This window comes from Mobula hypostoma, chromosome 13, assembly GCF_963921235.1.
Source record: "Mobula hypostoma chromosome 13, sMobHyp1.1, whole genome shotgun sequence".
Lineage (NCBI taxonomy): Eukaryota > Metazoa > Chordata > Chondrichthyes > Myliobatiformes > Myliobatidae > Mobula > Mobula hypostoma.
Window position 1 is genome coordinate 73,504,493 of NC_086109.1, and position 21,760 is coordinate 73,526,252.

The 21,760-nt window shown below is 38.8% G+C and overlaps 1 protein-coding gene across 8 annotated transcripts in view; it reads right to left on the reverse strand.

Annotated features, from left to right (window-relative positions):
* The window catches only part of mef2aa (myocyte enhancer factor 2aa), a 197,366-nt gene that overhangs the window by 172,592 nt on the left and 3,014 nt on the right, over positions 1–21,760 (reverse strand). The window contains exon 1 of one of the 8 annotated variants that reach the window (XM_063065925.1): positions 10,670–10,982. The exons of 6 other annotated variants lie outside the window; for them this stretch is intronic. The gene's annotated coding sequence lies outside the window, so the exon portion shown is untranslated. Of the gene's footprint in view, positions 1–10,636; positions 10,983–21,760 lie in introns of those variants that run through there. One more of the 8 variants, XM_063065923.1, reaches the window with a different exon arrangement.

A 21,760-nucleotide genomic window follows, 5' to 3' on the forward strand; every position in this document is an offset into this window, starting at 1 on the left:
AAGTCCTTTTCCAGGCTCTGCACTCTCAGCACTACCTGCCCCTTTACTTATCTTCATTGTTTGCAAACTTGGACACAAAGTCAATTCCATCAAGATCATTGACATATAATATGAAAAGAAATGGTCCCTAAACTGTCCTCTGCAGAACAGTATTAGTCACTGGCAGCCAACCAGAACAGACCTGCTTTATTCCCTGATTTCTTCCTGCCAATCTCCCATCCGTGCTAGTATATTTTGTGTAATACCATGAGCTCTTGTCTTGTTGAGCAACCTCATGTGCAGCACTTTGTCAAAGGCTTCTGAAAAACCAAATAAATAACATCCACTGACTTTCCTTTGTTTATCCTTCCTGTTACTTCCTCAAACAATTCCAACAGATCTGTCAGGCAAGATTTCCTCTCAAGGAAACCGAGCGGACTTTTAGCTACTTTATCATGCGACGCTAAGTACAGTACCCCAAAATTTCATCCTTAATAATGGATGTCAACATCTTCTAAATCACTAAAGTTCAGCTAAATGGATTATAAATCTTTATATATATTCTTTACATATCTGGGAAAAAATCTTTTGGTATTCTCTTTGATATTATTGGCTAGCTAACCTTCATATTTTTTCTTTTTTCTCCATATGGCTTTTTAGTTGCCTTCTGGTGGTTTTTAAAAGCTTCCCAATCCTCTAACTTCTCACTAATTTTTGCTATTTTATATGCTCTTTTTTACTTCTTTGGGCCTTTGACTTCCCTTGTCAGCCACGGTTGCCTCATCCTCCATTTAGAATACTTTTTAATCTTTGGGATGTATCTATCCTGCACCTCCGCCCTTTGCTGTCTGCTTTTATCCCTTCTAGTATCCCCTTGCAATCGACTTTTACCAGCTCCTCTCTCATGCCTCTGTAATTCCCTTTACTCTGCTGTAATACTGATAAATTTGACTTTAGCTTCTCCTTCTCAAACTGCAAGGTGAATTCAATAATATTATGATCACTGCCTCCTAAGGGTTCCTTTACCTTAAGCTCCCTTATCAAATTTAGTTCATCACCTTTCCCCTTTCAACTATAAGCCGTTCTAAAAAGCAATTCTGTTCTGGTTGGCTGCCGGTGACTAGTGGTGTTCCGCAGAGGCCAGTTTAGGGACCGTTTCTTTTCCCATTATATGTCAATGATCTTGATGATGGAATTGACTTTGTGTCCAAGTTTGTAATTCTCTGCCTTGGGACGCAGCACCAACCTGCTTTTGCCAATACACCTGCAAATTGAAATACCCCTGAACATTGTAACTTTGTCCTTGTTACATGTCTTTTCTATCTCCCATTGTAATTTGTAGCCCACATCCTAGTTACTGTTCAGAGACCTGTATATAACTCCCATGAGGGTCTTTTTACCCTTGAAGTTTCTTAACTCTACACACAAGGATTCTACTTTTTCCAATCCTGTGTCACTTCTTTGAAAGGATTTGATTTCATTTTTTTTTCTTACTGACAGAGACAGCCCAACCCCTCTGCCTGTCCCTTCAATACAATATGTATCCTTGGATGTTAAGCTCCCAGCTATGATCTTTCAACTACGAATCAGTGATGCCCACAACATCATACCTGCCATTCTCTAAATGCGCTACAAGATCATCTACCTTAATCCATATATTGTGTGCATTCAAATATAACACCTCCAGTCCTGTATTTGTCACCCTTTGCAATTTTACCCCCATGTTGCACTTCAGCTCATCCTGCTTGTAATTTTACCCTGTCATCTGCCTGTCATTCCTCACAGACTCACTACACACTGCATCAACTTGTATACTAAATGCCCCATCAGCCCTATCACTGTGGTTCCCATCCCACTATCAAATTAGTTTTAACCTTTCCCCAACATCCCTAGCAAACCTGCTCACAAGGAGAGACCCCAATGATCCAGAAATATGAAACCCTGTGCTTTGCACCACTCCCTCAGCCACACATTCATCTGTACTATCATCCTATTCCTGCCCTAACTAGCACATGATACTGAGAGTAATCCAGAGGTTATTACCTTCAAGGTCCAAGCTCTTCAGCATCTTTCCCCTTTCAACCCATGTCATTGAAGACTTATGTGCACCACCATCGCCAGTTGCTCACTCTCACTTTTCAGAATTTTCTGCAGTCACTTTGAGACATCCTGGTCCCTAGCACCCGAGAGGCAACATACCATACTGGTGTCCCTTTCATAGCTACAGAATCTCCTGTTTGCCTCCCTAATATCGAGTCTCTTTATCGCTACCGCTCTCTGCCTGACTTTACCCTTCCCCACAGAGCATCAGAGCTGGCCACTAGCCTGACTGCTGCTGCTGTGCCCCGGATAGAAACCTCCCCCCACCCCCACAATCAGTATCCCCCTAGACTGTTAGGTACCTTGATTCTGTCCAATGCAAATTTTGCTTCAATATAAAGACTCAGTACTCTGTAGCTGATAAAATAATTTAGATTACACAGGATTCTGGTCAGAAAAAAAGTGTTAATTGCAATTGACCAAAAAATATCATTTTTTTAAATATAAAAAAATAAGTAAATATAACCAAATTAATAAAATTTATATGCTGAAGATATATTACTGAAAAAAATCTAATGCAGGAGGTTGCAAACAAGTACTTAAAAAGTACAAGCAAATGGTAATGAACACCAAAGAAAAGCCTTGATAAAATTACCAGCATTCAAATTTCTTGAGCATTTACTGCAATAAAAAACTGCTTTACAGTTCTTTTGGTAATGTACGGACTCTGAATAACATTTGTCAGAAAGCAACATAGGGGCATTTTAGTCCCACAAAACGAAAAATGTAAGAAAATGAACATCTAATGGGCTCATTTAACTTGAGTCACAAGAAATCAAAGAATAACCTAACTGCCAAACTTGCAGCTCTCTTTGAAGTGACAATGCATTCACGCTACATCTGCCTTCCAATGCATTATTGAGTTGTCAGATACACTGCAATTGCATGCTGCACTATACTTATTGTCAACCACATTGTATTCCCTAGGTTCCTATTAACATCGTCCCCTTTAGTTCTACCGCACAAACTCCAAAACAAACTCACTAGGAAGACTCCACAATAATAAGCTCCCAGGGATTGGAAAATATTCCATTTACCAATAAGTCAACTCCTGCTGACAAGGCCACCACTTACTGCCTATTCCTGACTGCACTCGAGAAGGTTCTGGTGAGGCATCTTCTTAAAATGCTCCACTCCTTCTGGTGAAGGTGCTCGTACCAAGCTGTAAGAATATTCAATACAGTCCACCCTCAGCATAAGCTGCAATCAATCACTGTACGACTAGCGTCTGTTGGCTAAGATTGAACTATTATACTGGGAATTTCTCACCCATTTTCTACCTGGCCAGGTTTGTTGTGCCTCTCACATAAATCTGGGAAGTCTCTGCAATGATAGCATTTTTCTCACCACTTTATTCATATAAATTTGCAGATATACATTCATTTGTTACAATGGATTGTGACAAGATAGAGAAGTACTCTGGATGGACAACTTAAACCATTATGGCAGGTCTTCAATTTTTTCTCTTATGTAAGTTCCATAATATAATACTCAAATTTTTTTTTTTTTTAAACACAGACTTCATTTCTCACTGAGCAATGGCAGGAGGAGTTTAAGTCCAGACCTTCCTTTGCGGTCCTGTACAGTGGTTGTACTTGATTTCAATGCATGCCTCAGCATATACTCTCGATCTGGAAATGTGCCGTCTAAACAATTCAGTTTTGGCCAGAACCAATAGAGGACCAGGAGGTTGTGGGCAAATCTGAGGCCATCACTGATTGACCAGATAATGTTCCAGCAGCAGCTGAAATGCGTCTCAGCATGTATCCCTGGGAAGAGCCCAAGGAGCTGCGATGAGGGTAATTTAAGCAAAACGGGACAATCATACAAATTTCTTACTACCGTGGTTTTTTAAAATCATAAATAGAGCTTGTTCAAGCACTCACCAGTACAGTGGAGCAGCTCACTTTCAACTGTGTGGAGCACATCATTCTGCATTTTAAAATTGGACCTCAGCAAAGTTTAATTGATCTCCTTTCAGACCTTATGGCAAAATACATTCCAGAAAGAGATGGGCAGAACTTTAAAACCCACTGCAATGACAGAGGGCAGTAGGCAATGGCACGGAGTCTTTGGATATGCATGAAAAACAACTAATGTTGTTTTCCCCCTTAGGTTGGGACAGACTAGAACTAAGGATCATAGGTTTAGAGTGAAAGGTGAAATATTTAAGGAGAATCAGAAGGGCAACTCCTTCAGAGAGTGGTATGAGCATGGAATGAACTGCCAGCGGGAGGTGGTACACTTTGGAAGGACAAACTCCAAGGCAGAGTACAAAGTAAATGGCAGGATACTTGGTAGTGTGGAGGAGCAGAGGGATCTCGGGGTACATGTCCACAGATCCCTGAAAGTTGCCTCACAGGTGGATAGGGTAGTTAGTTAAGAAAGCTTATGGGGTGTTAGCTTTCATAAGTCGAGGGATAGAGTTTAAGAGTTGCGATGTAATGATGCAGCTCTATAAAACTCTGGTTAGGCCACACTTGGAGTACTGTGTCCAGTTCTGGTCACCTCACTATAGGAAGGATGTGGAAGCATTGGAAAGGGTACAGAGGAGATTTACCAGGATGCTGCCTGGTTTAGAAAGTATGCATTATGATCAGAGATTAAGGGAGCTGGGGCTTTACTCTTTGGAGAGAAGGAGGATGAGAGGAGACATGATAGAGGTGTACAAGATAATAAGAGGAATAGATAGAGTGGATAGCCAGCGCCTCTTCCCCAGGGCACCACTGCTCAATACAAGAGGCAATGGCTTTAAGGTAAGGGGTGGAAAGTTCAAGGGGGATATTAGAGGAAGGCATTTTACTCAGCGAGTAGTTGGTGCGTGGAATGCACTGCCTGAGTCAGTGGTGGAGGCAGATACACTAGTGAAGGTTAAGAGACTACTAGACAGGTATATGGAGGAATCTAAGGTGGGGGCTTATATGGGAGGCAGGGTTTGAGGGTCGGCACAACATTGTGGGCCGAAGGGCCTGTACTGTGCTGTACTATTCTATGTTCTATGAGTGTCTGATGTAGTTCATTTGTAACACTTAAGAGAAGTTTGGATAAGTATACGGATGGTTGTCTATAGTCCAAATTCATGTACAAGCCCCATTTCCAGAAAAGTTGGAATATTTTCCAAAATGCAATAAAAACAAAAATCTGTGATATGTTAATTCACGTGAACCTTTATTTAACTGACAAAAGTACAAAGAAAACATCTTCAATAGTTTTACTGACCAACTTAATTGTATTTTGTAAACATACACAAATTTAAAGTTTGATGGCTACCACACACTCAACAAAAGTTGGGACAGAGGCATGTTTACCATAGTGTTACATCACCTTTCCTTTTAATAACACTTTTTAATCATTTTGGAACTGAGGATACTAATTGTAGTAGATTTGCAATTGGAAATTTTGTCCATTCTTGCTTGATATAAGACTTCAGCTGCTCAACAGTCCGTGGTCTCCGTTGTCTGACTCTCCACTTCAAGATGCGCCATACATTTTCAATAGGAGATAGATCTGGACTGGCAGCAGGCCAGTCAAGCACACGCACTCTGTGTCTACAAAGCCACGCTGTTGTAGCCCGTGCAGAACGTGGTCTGGCATTGTCCTGCTGAAATAAGCATGGACGTCCCAGGAAGAGATGTCGCCTTGATGGCAACATTGTCTAAAATCCTAATATACACCTCAGAGTCAATGGTACCTTCACATATATGCAACTCACCCATGCTGTGGGCACTGATGCACCCCCATACCATCACAGATGCTGGCTTTTGCACCTTTCGCTGATAACAATCTGGATGGTCGTTTTCATCTTTGGCACAGAGAACTCGACGCCCGTTTTTTCTGAAAACTAGCTGAAATGTGGACTCATCTGACCACAGCACATGGTTCCACAGTCTTTCAGTCCATCTGAGATGAGCTCGGGCCCAGAGAACTCGCCGGCGTTTCTGCATAGAGTTGATATATGGCTTCCTCCTTGCATAATACAGTTTCAAGTTGCATTTCTGGATGCAGCAACGGACTGTGTTGAGTGACAATGGTTTTCCACAGATGGCTATAATTGTCACAGTAGTATGACGGTTTCTTAGGCAGTGCCGCCTGAGGGCTCGAAGATCACGCACATTCAACAGTGGTTTCCGACCTTGCCCTTTACGCACTGAGATGTCTCTGAATTCTCTGAATCTTTTCACAATATTATGTACTGTAGATGTTGAAAGACCTAAATTCTCTGCAATCTCGCATTGAGAAATGTTCCCTTTTGAACTGACTAACAATTCTCTCACGAATTTTGGCACAAAGGGGTGAGCCACGACCCATCCTTGCTTGCAAAGACTGAGCCTTTAAATGGACGCTACTTTTATACCCAGTCATGATACCTCACCTGCTACCAACTAACCTGCTTAATGTGGAGTCTTCCAAACCGGTGTTACTTGAATATTCTGTGCACTTTCCAGTCTTATTTTAACTCTGTCCCAACTTTTGTTGAGTGTGTTGCAGCCATCAAATTCTAAATTTGTGTATATCTACAAAATACAATTAAATTGGACAGTAAAACTACTGAAAATCTTTTCTTTGTACTTTTGTCAGTTAAATAAAGGTTCACCTGAATTAACACATCACAGATTTTTGTTTTTATTGCATTTTGGAAAATATCTCAACTTTTCTGGAAATGGGGTTTGTAGATGGGATTAGGCAGAATAACAATTCACAGACTAGATGGGCTGAAGGGCCTGTTTCTGTGCTGTAGTGTTCTATGGCTCTAAGTGCAGTCACATTCAAATCATCTCCCACATCTTGCCCTTGCCCTATTTACAATGCTACCTTGTGACCTTCAGGGTCTTAATGAATATTATCATCTTAAAAAGCAAAGCTGAAACAACATACCAAAACCATATCCACGGTATACATACATAGACTCAAATCTTTTCAGAAATCAATGAACCAGTAAATACCGTGGAAACCAGCTGACTATCAAAAAGCAAAATACTAACGCAAGACTGCCCTTAACATGCTAGTCTTCTAAAAGAGCACTAAAATGGGAAAATTATTCATCAGTTTGGCAAGAAATCCAGAGAGTTTTAAATCCAATTACAATCCTATTTTTAAAAATAGTATGCACTGACTGCTGAATAGAAATCATTAATGAACCACCCTAAACCATCAGCGCCTAGAAATTAAATTGCAGTGCTATTTCATTCAGTGTCGTACAAATTAAATCAATTCACCCCCTACCACCGCGCCCCCCCGCCCCCCCACTAAAGTGAAGTGAAGTAGCAACAAACTCCTTATGCATCGCTGGAAATGTAATCAGGTATCTGCACACGAGTCACCACTGCAAGTACAGTAACTGAATGGATTGAATTGTTTGCTGTTCAACAATCATTTAGGAGCATTGCAGAAGGAGGACCGCATGGCCCTAAGAGTGAACGTCACTGGAGATGAACTGTGCAATTAGCCAACTCTCTCGCTGTATTCATTCTGCACTTTCTGTAGCACTCACTAATATAAGTGTAGCAGACACTCTGAAGCCCTCAGTCATATAAGAAGCAGGCCTGTGACTCAGTCTTACAAATCCACTAATCCCGTTTGCTATTCACCTAAATCTCCAAAAGAAAAACAAAATTCTCCTTTGGCACTTAAATGATATCTGCCCAGAATCCTGGGCCCAGTTCTCAGCTAATTCTACCCAAACTTCCTCTCTTTCCCATATTCAATATAGAAGTCCTTGATCTCTCTTCCCACTAAGCCCACATTTTTGGCAACCCTTGACCTCTCTCGAAATACAGCCACTCAAGTCTTTTACCCCGCTTCCAAACATTTACCCAACACAAGACTGAAACCTTACTACTCCCCCCTCCCAACCGACTACTGAACAAAATTGGATTCTTCCCCGCACCTTCCACGAATCACTGCACGAGGTTCCCTGGTTGCATGGGGCTCTGATGCCCTCGACCAACTCCGACCCATGAATACAACACACACCCCAATCAATCTCACCAAAACCACACTTGGGACCTATCTAACAAGCAACACTTGTGACGCCAAATACGTTCAACCAAGGCTTACTAGAGAATGTACTCGAATTTCCAGACCCACTTTATGAACCAAATAGTGGCTTAATTACCAAAAGTTTGCCTTCAAACTCTCACCCTACTCAAAAGTAATGACTACAATGCCTTGGGCATAACAGGATTTGAAAAGTTCTCAGTACTGATGATGGTGCCTCATATCAAGAAATTGGATTTTTACAGGTCACACACCTTTATAACATGTGCAGCAAATTCTGTTCCTTATTCAGTTCACAGTTATTGAAACAACCTAACAATGAGAAAATATTTTAAATGTGATGGAAAGAGATTAAAAGCATCAGCTGCTGCATTCTGCAATCACAAAATGAGTCTTTCAGAGGACCTCAGTATACATTTATAGAATATCTGTGACTTTGCAAGTCCCTCACAAGGATAGTACTCACTCATTTATCATTGCACTGCTGGCTGGTTTGAGCTTTATCCAGTTTTATCTGGATTGTGCAGTATGTTTAATGCTTGGCCAGATACAGTTTTATTTGAACTATTTGGATATCTTGCATTTCCAATAGCTCAGTACTTACTCCAATGTAATAATCTTCCATAAACATCAAAACAAAAAGCCTGGTACATCATTTAAAAAAATATATCAGGCTATATTTTGGAAACTACAGCGTGTCAGAAATTAATCTACAATTAAAACCAAAAGACAAAAAGTCTAAAATTAAACCGTGGCTTTCTGAAAAATAATTTAATATATGTATTTATTTATCACATAATACAAGTTATTTTGATAGTTATAAAATGTCAGGCTAGTACAATCTATACAGGTCCCTCTTCTAATTGTAATAATGAATTATAATTTAGAACATAAAACAGTACAGGGCTTCAGGTTCTGACCTATATAAACATACTCCACAACTAATCTAACCTTTGGTCCAGAACCCTCCATTTTTCTTACATAAATGTGCCCAAGTCACTCACACATCCCTAATGGATCTGCCTCTACCACCATTGGGCCATACATTCCAGGTACCCATTACTCTGTGTAAAAAGACCTACCTCTGACAAATCCCCTAAACCTTCCTCCAATCACCTTAAACAGCTGTCCTTTGGTATTGGCCATTGCTGGCCTGGGTACAAGGGTGCTGGCTGTCCACTCTATCTGCTTCTCATAATCTTACATTTAAATTCATATCTCTTTTTGAAAAAGGTTAAAGTTAGAAAACTTTAACAAAATAAATTGTAATTGTGAAAACAGCTGGGCTTTTGGTGATCTGTATTCCAATAACCCTCCGTAACCTAATGTCAGATTTTGTTTGACAACACTTTACAAAGATTTACCATGCTGAAAGATGCAAAAATGAATACAAGTTGGTTCTTTGTTGAAACATGAACAACATTGATGTAATCTTGCAAAATAATACAAAATATGTTAAAAGTATCTCCAAATGAACCACAAAATATATAGCTACTTTGCATTTTTTTTTCCAAAAAGCACATATGATTTGCCAAATGCTAAGTTGATTTGAGAGAAGAGCCACCAGCATTAAAGTTCCATTTAAGAAATGTGAGAAAGGAAAAGCAAACGAAAAGCAGAACAAAACTGAGTGACTGCTGAGAAGTTCTTTCTAATTCATAATCTAGCTTCAACAATAAAATAAGACTAATATTTTCAGCAACATGAATGGGAATCAATGATCAAATTCATTAAAAATTCCTTTCCTATTTCTCTTTCCCTCCCTCTATATTCCTCCAAGATCCTGTACTTCTGATATTTTGCAAATTTAATAAGCATAATTTCCAGCATGTCTGATAACTACCTCACAATATCATAAAAGGCTTTAACACCACCATGAAAAAAAATCATTGGTAAAGGGAGACAATACTATTATTTCATGACTAGTTGTCAAAACACACCAATAATAAATGGTTTTGGTTCTGTTTCAGACGCCCAGTCACATTTATATTTGTAGTCCCGATACAGGGGCTTAACCCTAAAAATAAATAAATAAATTTAAAAATTGATAATTCCTGCCCCCTCAAACAAATGCTGAGTTCTTCCAGCAGTTTGTTTTCTTGCTCTATATTTACATCATGCTTTTGTAAATTGTAATATTATTGATAACTTGCAACTGGAAGTAGAAAAGCCAGGTGATACACGAGGAACAACTTCCACTATTCTCAAAACTTTGACATTCACAAAATCTATCATTTCTTTTAAATTTTATTCCAATATAAAGACCTAGTAGTAGTTCCAGTGCCTCAGGTTCAAAGCTTCATTCTTCCCACTGAAACAAACTCACGCAAATCCAAGGATAATGTATAGTGGAAATAAAAGCAGTCATAAAGCTCAAAGAAAAGCACATTTCTATGGCCAACACAATTAATAGTTAAAGAATTAATTGAACAGTGGTACATTTTCCTGTATTATTATTTTTTAAAACAAATCTTTACTCACCAGAATACCCCACCCCACACACACACACACACACTTTAAATCAACATACACAAGCTGAAAGAAACACTATTTTACCCACATGAATATAATCAGAAGCAAATCCGAAACACACCAAAGCTGTCGACCCTCCCAGTCATGAGGGCTTCAAAAACAACTGTTCTACGATGGACTTTCTCAAACCAACTGTTTGTGGTCTATCACGAGGCTGACTAAAACACCAAATGCCTCTGGCCCAGTGGACACCTTACTCCAGTTTGAAAAATGGTGACAGCTGAAGGAAGAGATATTGATGGCTCACTAGTGGTTGAACAGCTGAGAAACCATTGCTGTCTTCTTCTATTTCACCTGCATCAGCAAAGTCACAGCTTGTAAAAGTCCACACAGTGGGGCCTTTCAGACAAACATTTTTTCTGTTCATTTGAATGCTCCCCAAAGTCACACTTTACAATTTTTAGTTATAACTGTCAAGTGCTCTAAAGATTCAGATCTACCTTACTCACACTCCATCGAGAAAGACTATGCAGTTCAATGATAGCAAGCCAAACTAGCTTTCCCAACAGCAGAATTACTTTAATACTGGGATTTATGCTTCAATGGGTTCTAAGGCACTGAGCCAAGAAAGAAATGCAAGAGTAAACTCGCATACGGGCTTGTTTCAAATTTAGGCAGAAAAATAGGTTGTACATTCAATACATAATTGCATGAATTTATGATTTAGTGCTTAATAAAAATTATTCTCCCTAACCCACAAAAGGCAATAACTGTTTCCAAAGGCACCAGACCGATAAATCTGTATCCCTTACTCTATTTATCAAGTATACATTAAAATGTAATTATGCTATCTTGATCAGCATGCTAAATTAAGGATTTTTAGGGCAGAGCAATTTAATATACAACTCTCACCAGTAGATTCATGAGATTGCTATTTACAATAACGCTGTCTTACCATTTAATAGTAAAAGTTCAGTAAGATTCCTCAAACTCTTGAAAAGCCAGGAGTGTGTCTGACATCACTGGGGTTTATTGAGCAGAGAGCTAATCAATGAGCATCATTAAGCCTCATCAGCAAGCTCTTGAATAGTAGCATGAATTAGATTGCTCTCGTTGACAGTCGGAGTCATTACCTCCAACATGAACTAGGTTGATGACTGTATATTGAAAGGAGGAGTCCAAGTACAATCTCTAAATTTAATGGGCAATGATTTAACATTCAAAATAAAAACCCAAAAATCCTGCAAAAGTGAGAGTGTAGAATATCATAATAACATGCAGCTAGGGAAAAAAATGGAATTTGCAGTCTAAACACCAAGTAAATATTAAATAACATCATTACTAATATCATTACTATGATTGACTTGATCACATTTGCAAATGCAATAAAGATAAACATTATTATGCATTCCTTGAGTGAATATCTCTCCTATATTTAAATTATTTATAAAGAAATCACACTTATTTAAACAACAGAATGATTTTAATACAAGTATCATAAAGAATGGCGGGGTGGAGATACATCTCCAGCAAAGGAGGTGTAAGGCACTCCTTCCCTCCACGAGCCTGCCAGCCATACCTCGGAAAGATGTTGCACCTACTTAGCCCCCCGATCAGGGTCATGTGAAGCCATGGGAGCAGCTGGTGGATTGTCATTTGAGCAGCTGGTGAATATCACAAGTCCTGGTTGTGCGTCCACTGACGCCAGGCAGACAATCTCTGAAGATAACTGACAATGGCTGGGGTCACCCTTCTTATAAAGACACTGCTCAGAAGGAGGCAATGGCAAACCACTTTTGCAGAAAGACTTGCCAAGAACTATCATTGTCAAGACCATGATCGGCTGCGTCATACAACAGCACATAATAATGATGATCATCATCACATCATCAAGGAGGAAATCTTCACTCACATCAGGAATTGTATATTGGCTTTTTAAAAAAGTGAGGAAACTATTGAAGGGCACTCGAAGACAATTAGTGTTGACACTGAGAAGATATAGAGAAGCGGAAATTAAACTGCAAAAGAAAAAAAAAATTTGCTAGGTCTCTGTGCAGCAGATCAATACCAAGTTTTTCTGTTCTCTGAACATGGACTGAGAGTATAGAACTATCTACCAGACACTAGCAGCATCTTGTATAATTGAACCATTCATAACCTAACTTAGAACTAAAAGTTAAACATGTTTTGTCTTATCAGATTAAAACTAATGCCAATTAGGTACACCAATTAATTATTAATCTCCAAATAAATCTTAATAATGTATCTCTGAGGACTGAGAGCACGAACATAATATTTCACGGAAGATTCAAAAGAAAAGAGGACTGCCAATTAAGGCGTAAGATTTCAGTGCCACAGCCAGTTTCAACAATGCTCATTAACAATAGTCAAATTCCTGAATAACAAAAGAATTTGGAACCAAAACTTCCTACAATCCATTTAAAGTATGTGATCAGGTTGTATGTTTCATAAACAGAATATATTACGATAACGTGAAATGTTGCACAGGGAGCTTTCAGCTTTTGAAACAAATCATAAACTATCTGTTCAGAGATTAATGCATGATCCACAGGACCTGTGTCCAAGGACCCCTATCCCAGGCTTCTCTGAGTAAACTATCATTGCATGCGAGTTTCTAGTCAGAACAAGTCCGGGATAACAATTTTCAAGTCCGGGATAGCAATTAACAGGCTGCATCAGCTATCCTAAGGTCAGCCCAGTTCTTTAAGGGAGAAATCAATGGCAGCACCATTCTGTAGAATTGCACCGGAGAGATTGTGGCTGCAGTTCCTCAATCACCAACAATGTTTCCCTAGATTGAACGTCCGGAATCTGGGTCATACACACAAAATAAGAGGAAAGCTCTCAGCCCACTACATACACTGTGACCATTTTGCCCATTCAGTACATGAAAAGAAGACCTCTTCAGAGGATAGTGAATCTTTAGATTCTCTCACAAGAGGGCTGTGAAGGTTTATATGCTGTGTACATTCAAGAAAGAGGACAAGAGATTTTTTGACATTAAAGCAATCAAAGGATATAGGATTAGTGCAGGAAAATGATGCCGAGGTAAAAGATCAGCCATGTTCTTATAGAATGCCAAGAGTAGAAGGAATCAAATAGGCTTTGCCTGCTTCTCTTTGTTATGCTGGAAAATGCAGACCTAATACTGGCAACAAGTGCAATTTCAAATAGCCCTTTAAAACCACAATTGCCTAAAGGTTATCAAATAGAAAATGCAGCCATTGAAGAGGTGAATAGAAAAAGTAGTTATTGAAAAATGTTCAACAAAACAACAAAGGGTTAAAAATTAAAAAACAGAAGCTATACAAAGTACTCTGTCAGTATCAAGGAAGAGAAAAACAGAATCAATACTTTAGATCAAAGACCCCTCAACAAAAAGCGAATTCACTATCTGTATGTGCTGCCTGACCAGCCGCACAATTCTGTCATTTTCTCTTTGTTTTAGTTTTACAGCATCTGCAGCTTTTGTTCCAAAATGGAGTTGTCAACTGTCCTAGTGCTGGAATAAACACAGAAAAATAAAACTTTACTCAGTATGTTTATGGAGGATGGGGGATTTAAAATGTTGAAGTCACAGTACAAGAGGTCACAGAGTGAATGTGAATGGCCAATTATACCCAAGGGATTATTTCAGGTTTTAATTCTTTTTTGTAATCTATTAGTTGCCTTATATTTACTTGCAGTAATTAACAGGAAGACTTTCTGGCAAAGGAAGTATTCAATTACTATTCCTAATTCAAGAACATAGTTAAGAACCACCCCTTTCAGTTTGAACTGCAAGTCCATGCAATGAAATGTGACTGTAGTGTTAAATAGGTAGATTTATTATTTTGACCTAATGGACTAATAGAAATAGATTTTCTAGTCAGGATGTTAGAAACATAGAAAACATAAAGCACAATACAGGCCCTTTGGCCCACAAAACTATGCCGAACATGTCCCTACCTTAGAACTATCTAGACTTTACCCATAGCCTTCTACTTTTCTAAGCTCCATGTAGCCATCCAGGAGTCTCTTAAAAGACCCGATCGTTTCCACCTCCACCACTGCCGCCGGCAGCAGAAACCTGAGGGAAACTTGCAGCTATTAGTGGTTCTATGCTTCTAATGTTCTTGCTTTTCTAAATGTAAGTGTCATGGGTTCAGGATGTAACCGGTTAGAATGCTCTCCATGGTACATCTGTAGAAATTTGCCTGTATTGGTGACATACACCAGTTCTCCTCCAATTCCTAATGAAATATAGCCACTGACATGCCTTCTTTGTAATTGCATCAATATGTTGGTCCCAGGATACATCTTCAAAGCTGTTGACTTGTGTTCCCTCAACTTCCCCTTCCTGAAGAACGCAATCAATTCTTTGGTCTTACGTTGCAGTGCAAATTTGTTGTTGCACACCACTCAGCCAGTTGATCTATCTCGCTCCTGTACACTACCTCATCCTCATCTGAAATTCTGTCAATGCTTGTGTCATTGGTAAATTTGCAGATAGTATTTGATGTATGCCCAGCCACACAATCATTGGTGTAGAGAGAGTAGAGCAGTGAGCTAAGCACACATTCTTGAGGTGCACCAGAGTTGATTGTCAGTAAGGAGATATTATTTCCAATCCATACAGACTGTGGTCTCCTGGTGAAGAAGTCAAGGAAACAGTTGCAGAGGGAGGTACAGAGGCCCAGGTTTTGGAGTTTGTTGGTTAAAACTGAGGGTACGATTCTGTTGAATGGTCAGCTGTAATCAATAGACAGTAGCCTGATGTAGGTATTACTGTTGTCCAGGTGACCCAATATTGAGTGGAGAGCCAGTGAGATTGCATCCACTGTAGACCTATTAGGTGATAGGGATCCAGGTCCTTGCTCAGGAAGAACTTTATTCTAGCCATGACCAATCTCTGAAAGCACTTCATCACAGTAGGTATGCGCTGCTGGGCAGAAGCCACTGAGGTAACTCACCCTGCACTGGTATGATTGTTACCCTTTTAAAACAGGTGGCACCCTCCCTGCAGCAGTGAGAGATTGAAGATGTCCCTGAACATACCTGCCAGTTGGTTGGCACAGGTTTTCAGAGCCTTACCAGGTACACCGTCGGAGCCTGACAAATGGTGAGGATTCACCCTCTTGAAAGATGTTCTGGCATCAGCCTCCCAGACCATGATCACAGGGTCACCAGATACTGCAGGGATTCAGAATTATGTAGTTTTATTCTCTCCTTTAAAGTGTGCATAAAAGTTGTTGAACTCATCTGGGTGTGAAACATCACAGCCATTCATAATGTTAGGTTTTGCTGTGTAGGAAGTAATGGCCCGCAAACCTGCCAGAGCTGACGTGCATGCGTTTTTGTCTGTAACCTCAATGTGGATTGTCTTCTCACTCTTAAAATAGTCTTCTGTAGGTTGTACCTAGACTTCTTGTACAGTTCAGGATCACTGGTTTTGAATGCAATAGATCTAGCCCTCAGACTACAGATCTCCTAGTTCACACAGATAGCACACACAGTAACTACAGTACATCACAGGAGAAAGCAATTATATAGAAGGACATATTAAGCACAAGTGAGGTTCTGTTTTGGATAAGTTCAAGTATCTTTGGAGTTGCACCCATCAAGCAAGTAGAGTAAGTACTTCTTCGCCCTGACTAGTTCTGGATACAGTACATTGGTTCTGCAGTATAAAGTGATGAATCACTTCCTGCAAAATAACCATCCTCAGAGCATCTTATCTATATAAACTTCAATGCCCACTGTCCTTTTCCATCAAGACTGTAAAACCATTCATCATTTTCAATTAATATAAAGCATTGGTTGACAATAGTATCACACTTGTCATAAAAATGACTTGGCTTCATAGCTGCCTTATACTTCCACATGTCACTATTACAACTCTCAGCTCAGTTGAGTGCAAGGTAGCCAAGACTTTAAGTAGTCATGTTTCAGCAATTGTCAGAAGCTCCACTGATATTATCCACCAAGATGTATTTACACAAGTCATTCAGTTTAGAAAGGAATAATGTAAACACAATATTTCAGATAACTGAAATATTAATACAAATGGAAAAATTAAAAGTTGAAAGTTGATTAAAAGGATAAAATTATCTCAATCTTAATTTTTTTAAATCCCACAATTACTTACTTTTAGTATCCACTGCAGTTGTAATATTAAAAAAATCCATTTACATGCAGTAAGAAAATACATGGCAAAGTATTACAAGTAAAATTGAAACAATCTTAAAATATTTCAGAATACACTTCACTGATTAAAGTACTTAGGTTAAATACTTAACGTATTAAGGTAACTAGAGTCATACATCCGCTATCATAAAGCACTATGTTGAACCAGCAAAGGAAGAATGATAAAAGACGTCTTCAAGCAAAGGTCAACTAGGACTAAACATCAGATAGCTTGCATTCAAAAAGTTGCTGGACTAGGTCTTGCAAATTTGGCAAAAAAAGGTTCAATGCACAGTAAACAACGATTTTCAGTATTAAACTTGAGAACAAAATTCAGATTGAAAGCTGCTTGCTTTTATGGCTTTTATCAAAAGCAACTGGAAGGTGCAAGTCACCTTGATTTACAGCAAGCTCCAAGAAACTTCGATGCACGGGCTCCAAGAAACAGCAAGAGGCTCATTTCTGAGGTAATAATTTGTCACATAGAGTGCAAGTGTAGATGATAATTTCAGTACAGGTATATATGAATACAATGGGAGTGGTAAACAAACATCTACATTTGTGTGTGAAAAATAAAAATTAGATGTCATTGTAAGCCAAGGATGGGATGGTCACTGAATCCCAAAACCCTTGCATGTGTGAAATTGGTCAACATTAAGTATACCTTCCAAAAATCTTAAACACTTTAACAGTCCATGAACATTTGTTCCAACCACAATGAAGGAATTTTCATATTACTGTTGTTTAAAATGCATCCATGTTTTCACTACAGATGGAAGACTACATAAAAGTAACCAGTAGACTCTGGATAAGAAATAATGGCCTGATGTACCCTCACCAGTTCCTGCGTCCACATTGATAATGTAATCATACAGATAACTATACTGTCAAGAGAAACCCACCAGGGAGACTAGCCATTTTGTGCTAGAATGCCAAGCCTACCCACCATAGCGCTGGAGGTTAGATGCCACTTGACCTCTCCCACTCTCCCTAGACTTCCAGATCATCCTGCATGAGAGAACAGATGCACTTTTACATGATACTTCAGTTTTATGGTAGTCAAATCTGGGGCATATTACTTGTCCCCATTTATTTAAACTGCAAAAAGTAAATGGCTTGATTGCTTACTTTATTAATTAATAGGCTAAATTGTGCTGGAGACAGTCTGTACTTTGTGTCTGCCTCTTGCAGGATCTCTGGGGTCACGCTTTCCATTTACCGCTCCCAATGTTCTACTGGCCTTGCTGGCACAGGGGCTCCATGACGCAGTGCAAACTGCAAGCCATGACTAGTATGTACACAGTGACATACCCTAAGACCCTTCCTCCAAACAGCCCAGATGGCCTTCTGATGACACAAGATGTCATGAGCCATTCCACATTTCTAGACAGTTCAAAAACATGTTAGTAAAACCAAATTGGAAATGAAGAGATACATTTGAAACATTTTCAGCTTATGTCAGTATTAATTTTAAAACACATCTTTTTAATATATAGCTAGTGTAACACTAAGGGGGCAGGAACAGTTCATCCCACACCCCTCAGATCAATAAGGTTCCTGAACTTCAAGGTTTGAGTAGGAACTTGGACACACAATTCTGTTTCCACCATGCAGTACATTGGAGCAGATAACTTAGATGCTCTGATATATACATTACAGTTGTTTCTTTCCAGAGCTCCCTCCTGAACTAATGTCAATTCACTCTGATGGTTTTAATTATTTTACACCAGACATGTATTTGAAATTTATTTCTAAATATTAACAGAACGATATTTAAAGATATTGAAACTTCTACTATCAGTCTTAAATGTATCTGATTATCAGAGACATTTAAGAACAGTTGAAAAGGCCATTGATCCTTACAGCAGTCAAGGGCCAAGAAGTGCAGTCACTGAATTCACCATCCGAGACCTAGTTACTCCTTCCAGTCTGCTCCTCCAGCCATGGGAATAGGCCAGGAGAAGGACGAGGGGATGTGGGGCTATAAACTCAAATTATGGACATAGTCAAGTGCAATACAACCTGTGGCAAACATTATGAATGTGTGTTACTATATTTGCAAATGACATAGGAAGAGTTAGAGCATACCATAAGAGTCTATCACAACTCACACAAAAATGCCATCTGATTACTAATTTCTCCTGTAACCTATTCTGTTGAGCTCCTCAGACTACCACTTACATACACACTAGAAATAATTGACAGTGGCCAATCAATCTACCAACATTTAAAATGTGGGAGGAAACCAGAACACCCAGTGGAAATCCACATGGTCACAAACTGAACTTGCAAACTTCCGTCCAGTCAACACAATAGGTCAGGAATGAACTTTTACAAGCATGTTACATGATGCCCCTGAAAGGAGATTAGGACTGCATTCTTCAGAAAAAACAGTACACATTCATAGTTCACAAATTTTCAATTAAATTGAGATAAATGTAAAATCTTTGGACTGCAATGATTAACAGAATTCTTCCCGCTTCTTCCTGTTTAATAAGAGTCAATACATATACTGACTACATACTCTATCTTTTTGAAGAGTTTCATTGTAATTTTATTTATTTGTCATCATAGTTAAAGTAACTATTAAATTTTTCTCTGAATGATACCCAAAATAATCAGCAAACTAATTTATTATACAATATTTTCTGCAGTATTTTTTGGTTTTCCCCAAAAACAGGCATTTTTCAGAATTATTCGGCCAGTGGTATAGAGACATCCACACCGGACTTTGAGATGAGTGATCTTGAGTTTGAATCCGGCTGGCTCCACACACACTTCCCATCCATGTTGGGTTGAGTGTCGAGCTAGCAACTCGGCTTCGTAAACAAAAAGCCCAAAAAAATGCTAAAGAAATATAAAGGTTGACACCTGATGCACCACTAGCTGCAGAAAGGAACATATGCAAAAAGTTATCATAATTTTCAAGTAACTACCACTTAGAAGTTATTTATTGAAATGACATACAAGCTGGCCATATTACAATCACATAAAAAAAAGAAATATACACTACTAAAACTTGTCTGCACCTTCAAATCAATACTATTTAACAGAATTTTAAACACAAACTTAAAATTGTCTGCACAACATAATGCCACTTTTCAATAAATTCACAAGGACTTCCACTACTATTAAACATGGCATTTGTACGATCCCAACTCCAGATTCCATCACACAACTATTTAGTCATCCCATCTTTCAATTGCAACCTCAAGCAGTTCTAACAGAATCCTTAATGGAAACTCTTCTCTCAAGTCCCTTAACAAATAGCCAAGGACTTCCTAACTATCTCCAGGACTCTATTGAACTGGCTGCTAGCTTAAAATAAAATCTTCAACTTGCAGTTCTGACACTTTAAACCATAATCAGCTACACAGTTGTTCACAGAAAAGTGCAAGCAAAAACAGAAACAAAGAACGCACATTGTGAGAAGATCTCAGCATGCTTCACAGCTAATGAATTGACATAGTTACTTAGGCAAAATGCACCAGACAACTGAACACAGCAATTCCCCCATAAACAGAAAGTGAGCTGATAGACGAAAACAAAGAGAGCCAAGGCACCAAAGACCTACAGTGGGCAACATATAAGAAAAGATCTGCATAACTATACCACGTTTATCTGTAAATGGACAGGAAATAAATAGTTATGGGTGGGGTGGTATGTTCAAGCCTATTAATTTAGCTGCCAGATTCTTCTAAGTGTGCTTTGTACTTGAATGTTTTAAGTTTGATCTTTTCATGGTCTCCTAAGAAATGTACTATAACATTCACTTTATTACGGAACTTAAAATTCAAGATTTTGAACCCTAATTTCCAAATCGCAGATTAGTAATTTATTTAATTTAACTGGTCAACTACATCCCAGACAGAGACCTTGATGAAAATATGTGGCTGGTTAGTACACCAATTCAACATTGTCTCTCACTAAGCTTTCAGTGCAGAGTTGGGGATAGGTTTTCCAAGTTTCTCAATTTGTCCACTTGAGCGACGAAAACATGCCAGCATTAATAATTGCAGATTCTGTTCTCCCATTCTTGAGCTGGGACTGAAGAAATTGCTTAACATTACTCATTTACAGTCTGATACTAGTAGTGAGGTTATGAGTTTAAAAGCATCATGCGAGTTACATTGTAGTCATTGTACTCTAAAATGTTCTGATGAAAATGTCTCTCCATTCCCATGTACTGTGGTATGACTAAGCAAAGTTATCCAGCTGATATCCCTATAATAATCTATAAAATTTCCCTCTTGGTTCTATGGTAATTTTATGTTGGACAGGCAGCAAGAATCCATTTACGCTGAAAAATTAAAAACAGGAAATGATTGAGCCATTATTATCAATAAATTTCCACAGCGCCAAAACTCCTTACCATTAATTCACCTATCCTTAAGTAAAACAATCAAGGAAGTCCTCCTCTCATTCTCTGATGCACCCCATATTTATCCTTGGATTAATTCTTTGTTAGTTGTTCCTTAATTAGCCCTTCCTTTTCCTGTTTCCTCCCAACACTTCATATGGCCTTAGAACAGGCTTGTTTTTCCTCTTAAAACAAAACAGGTATCCTTTGCTTCTTCTTTCCAATTACACTTTGTGCCCCCCCCCCATCTCCTTTTCCACTTGTCTCACTGTTATCATGCCAAAACAAAGGGTGGCAGAGGTCCTGGTTTGTATCAGACTCTTACCCAAACAGTCTGTTAATTCGGTATTACAGTCTTCCTCACCATATTATATTTTAGAGAGTGATAACACTTCATAGAAATCTCAAAAGATTTTATCTGTCGATATTGCAGCTCAACAAAACCAATTAAGAAGTTGTTTGGAGCCTCACTTAGCCAAATTATTTAAGATATGAAAGACGGTACAAGTGCTAAATATCTATGCATCTATCAAAACAAACACAATGCCTTTCCTCACAAGAAATGTATGTGAACCCTCTGTATTCAGGCTGTAACCATATGAAGGTCCCATGAACAACAGAAGCAAATGTGTATTTGAAGTTATTTCATGGTATTTTTCAGCTATT